Genomic DNA, 5,225 nt, shown 5'->3' with positions numbered 1-5,225 from the left:
TATCATTCATTGTAGCCTTAATGATACGCATTTCAATTTTCTTTTCCTTACGACTATGAATCTTTTATCTTCTAATTATCTTATTAAACATACTCATTAACACCTCCATCATAACCTTCATTCTATCTTGCCTTTACTCCACCATTCTAGCCTTTTTTTGTTCAACACTTTTTGAAGACATTGCTATACCTGAAATAAAGGTTATTAGTAAAGAATATTTTTTCTCACATAAACCTCACATATTTACTTTCACAATAAAATCCATTCCTCTTGTATCTTATATAATTTATTAGGTTTTTCACTCTCATAGTCTTGTTATGTCTTTTACCACTCTATTCTTATACTTTGGTTCTTAAAAGTAACTTAGCAACTTATAATACAATTAACTAAATTATACAATGACTTATTTTATGTTTAAAGACTCACGAATAAAAAATTACTCAAACTTCTTGAAACAAATCTTGAGAAATTTAAATTTATGTAATATGATGAAAACAAAGACATGAAATAAATGTAAGAATTATTATTAAGAAAGTTTGAAAACTATAGAATTCAAGGAAATAAAGAAAACAATGCAAGAAATAAAGAAACTAAAAAAAAAAAGATGCAAGATAATTCTTATTCTACCTAAATTTACAAGAAATCAATCAAGATTACTAAGAATTATCACAACAAGTTTTGGCTAAACCCTAATTCATACAAGATCCAAAATGTCTATATTTCTTCTCTAAGAATCCTTTCAAGATTGTGATTTTGATTCTTCTTTCTTTTATTCCTTTCTATATGTGTTTGTGTGTGTTTATGCATGCGCGTGCTGAATTTCTCAAGTAAAAAAGATGAACACAAATTGTTGTTTTGTATGCATTTTTTCAGCAACTTTAATACTTGTCCTTATCAAAACTGATTTTATTCTTCCTTCTTTTATATTAAAAAAAATTAAACATGCAACTAAGATTAATCAAGAATTAATCTTTTCTTACTTTTTTTGTATTAGTCTAAACCCTAGAGAGAAAGAAACCAAGAAAAAAAAAAAAACAAACTATGGATCTGGCAAGATCTAAAGAAAACCCTAGAATTACTCATAACAATAAAAATTAAAGAGATATAACATGAAATTAGTCATGCTCGGATACCAAACTAATACAGAATTTTCCCTTAGATTGCTAATTTGACGTTTGAAGAAAAATTTAAAACTTGACCTAAAAACCTTGCTTTAGAGAACCAAAGTTATATTCAATTGATCACCCTCATCCTGCGCCTATAACTATATGAATGAGAAGTATAAATTACAACGAAGTTGATCAAACATTCAAAGAGTTTGCAACTTTAATCAAGAACTTAATATGAGAATAACTTAACCACACAAAGACAAATAAAGCACACAATATGCAACAACTTTAGAAAAAAATTCATAAACCCTAGAATAATATTAACAATTGGTGTATATAGTAGAAAACTAACTCTAATTTGACTTAGTGGATCGAAACTTGATAAATAGACCTTAACACATTAAAAGCCCAAAATAATTAAATAACAAGAGAAAGCCTAACCTAAATAAACCCTTAAAATGCCACAGACCCTAAAATAAATTAAAAGATAAATAAATAATATCCCAACTAATTAAAATAAGACCAAAGTTGAATTTTATAACCTGCTTGCAGAATTGAAGCTCAACTTCAAACAAATAACCCTCCCTCTCTCTCGTCTTAATGGATTAGAAATTTTATCATATATTAATAGAAATATTTGGATGTCTACTTTCCAATACAACTAAAATCAAATCAAAATTAATATTTTATCTCTAGTTATGGCTAAAAAACTAGAAATAGGTCAAAGCTGATAAATTTGAATCTTTTTATTCTAATCTTTTTATAATGTCTGGATGCTCCCCTACAAGCCTTTCTTGAACAATTTAATCAAGGCTTGTTCTTAATTCTTTGACATCCTCTCGAAGTTTACTTTAACCCATGTATCTTAAATAAGTCCATTAATTGCCTCTTTAAATGTCTTTGCTTTAAGTCTTGTGACTGGACCCAATGAAACCTTCTAATAGATCTCTTGGTGTTAAAGTTAGGATTGCATCATTGATTGGTTTGATTTTGTTGAAAAAAATAGCCAAAGTTAGTGTCAAAGTGTTTTTCTTGACAAAATGAGTGTCATTGTAGTGTTTTTGAGATTTTATATCATTTGAACAGGTAGATCAAACTTGGGAGAGTTTTTTCCGGGTTTATCTTATGTTTTGTTTATCCAATTTAGGTTTTTTTTTTTACTAAAGGGATTAATTTTTTTAGGTTATATGAGTGTTTTTATGATACTCAAGCTATAACTGGTGACTTCCTATTAGTTAAAACTTGGTTTCATTTATTAGTATGCTATGTCATTAAAAATCCATGTTAGCAACATCCAAAAAAAAAAAAAAATCACCATCGTCAATCTCTTCTCCTTCAACAACCCTCTCCTCTACTACCTATCTTTTTATCCTCAATAGCTCTCTTCTAAACTAGATACATTGTTGAGCAACCATCACCTCTAGCAAAATTCTAATTTTTTATTTCATTTTTTTCTATTGTTATTGACAAAACTTGTTGGTTAAAACTCAAAAGAATTGTTGAACATTTACTCTTCAATTTTCTAATTGTGCTTTCCTATATTTTAAAATGAAAATTCATGGAATAAAGATTCTACTACCTTATTTGGAAGGATTTTTCTTTTGGTTGTTAGAAGAGAGATTCTAATTCCCCTTTTTGGAAGGATTGAAGTAAGAAATTCACCATTATGTTTTTCTTGTACATGTATATGACTGATTAACAACTTTATTAGTGATGAATCTAGTTATTTATGTAGAAATGTATTTTTTTATTTATAAAGAACAAATGATGGTTGATAAGAACATGCATCATTTATTCCTTCATGTGGATGTTTTGAAGCCCGAGCAAGATAAATCTCTATATTTTCTTTATGGAATTTATCTAGATGTGTTAGGAATTCACCTTTTTTCTTTAAGGCCAAAGCTATATAGTATTGAGTTTCTCAAGGTTACAAATTTAATGGATTTGATTGTACAATTCAACAAATTGTTCCCTTATTGATGAAGAACTTGATGAAAGGATGATAGATGCATTCCATGATTTTATTGAAAAAAAATACATGTATGAGAATTTGTTTAATTTCCTCCAAACATGGTTGTATGTGAAGGAGCACAGGAGATGACATTTTCATGTTTGAACTATTTTCTTTCTTTGTTATGTGATTTATTACATTGACAAATATACTTACTTTTAATTGCTTTTACTGACTTGATTAATAATTTCTCCATAAACTTTTTTGTGTCTAAAGGAATATTGTTTTATGTGAAATAAAATATAAAGATTTGGAACTCAAATTGCTCAAGTAGTTTATAATTATAACTCTATACCTTCCCATCAAGACTATCTTTATGTTTCATATTTTATAGCACTTTGCCATTTCAAAATCAAAGCAAATTAAGATTTTAAAATGAAATTTGCATTCTTTAGTTTTGTAGTTCAAATTAAACACATTTTAGAATAAAGAAAGAGATCTATCATTTTCTCCAAAAAATCATCTTTAAACTAAACACTCAATCTTCAAAAGGATTTAGATACTCCATCTTTAAAAAGATTTAGATAGTCCTGGTATATTTTGAATTCACCTGGATATAAGAACTTTCATGGCTTAAACGAATTGAATATTTGACAAGCCTTATATAGTTTAGGCTTGTGTGTATATAGGAGGTAATTGCATTTGCACTAACATACCTAAGTTATAACTTGATCAAAGACATACTTATTGATAAATAAACATATATGATCAAAACCTTCTCCAATTTTGCCTCTTTATTGCTTGAAACTAGATTAATACAAGACTATAAAGATAATTTTAGTTTTTAGACTTGCAGTAACATAATGGGTGGGGTTATGATTTGATTTTGTTGGGAAAGAAAAAGGAGGGTGGTTGTTATTTTATGGGAGAAATGAAGGCAGGTGGGATGTGATTTTTAAAGATTTCTTAGTAAATAGGGATGAAAAGAGTAATGGATTTTTTTTTTTGTTTTAATGTTGCTGATATGGATTTTTAATGACATGTCATTCTAATAAATGAGGTCAAGCTATAATTAACAAAACATCACTAGTTACAACTTAAACATCATAAAATTTCTCGTAAAAATCATGTTTTTTTTATTTTATTTTATAAAAAAATTCGTTGTCTTGATTTTTCAACTGCTACTGCTACATTAAAAAAATGATAATAGTTAAAAATAATATCAGGCCAAGACAAGCTAGTTTGTTTTGCCAAACCTTTGTTTTTTCCTTTTTTTTTTTAAAAGTATACATCCAATGTTTATTTGATTTTAAATTAAATAGTTATATATTATTATTATTATTATTATTATTAATTTCTTAAATTAATTTGAAATATATGTGAGTTATTATTTTTTAAAATGCTATTAGAATTTTTGTTTGTTTTTTTTTTTTTTAAATTAATAGAATCCTTTTTTTCATTATATAACAATTTCTTATCTTTAAAAATCATATAGCTTTTTTTTAAAAATGTCTAATATCACATGTTAAAAGAAAAGTTAAAACACATGGGGTTTCACTATAGCTTTAAACACATATATTGTTGTGGATTGCTATATTGAAATTACCCTTTTACCCTTGAGTGAAGAAACTTTAAGCCTTCAAACTGGGTTTTTTTTTGTCTTTTCCTCTCACTCAGTGATCATTAAAAGATTATTTGGGGGTGTATGCATCTTTTTAAATTTTTTAACACATTAAAAATACTCTTTTACTCCTAGAGTCAATAAAATTTAGAATTGTTGACCAATGGCTTTTTTGACTTTTCATAAGCTTCGTAACAGTAAAAATATTTATTTGCTCCCAAGATAAAAAAAAATATTGAGCTGCTGGATAAGGTGTTTTAGGGTTTTCCACTTTGCGTGTACAATAAAAAAAACATTTTTAACATTAGAAAAGACAAAAAAGAAGCTTTGCTTTTAGGGGTATTTTGGTATTTTTCACATGAGTATTTTATGTAATTAAGAAGGTTATGTAGGCGTTTTGATATTTTCATGTTTTGCCTTTAATTTTTGAATTGAAAAGTTGTTGGCGTGTGTTTCATATGTGCCAGAGAGTTGGTGACGTCCACACCATTCAGGTGGCACGTTTGACAACATCCCATGGCTAAATTTGGCAATCCGCCATCTT

The sequence above is a fragment of the Populus alba genome, chromosome 12 (genome assembly GCF_005239225.2).
Source record: "Populus alba chromosome 12, ASM523922v2, whole genome shotgun sequence".
NCBI classification, from domain to species: Eukaryota; Viridiplantae; Streptophyta; class Magnoliopsida; order Malpighiales; family Salicaceae; genus Populus; species Populus alba.
This window is presented reverse-complemented; position numbering follows the sequence as displayed.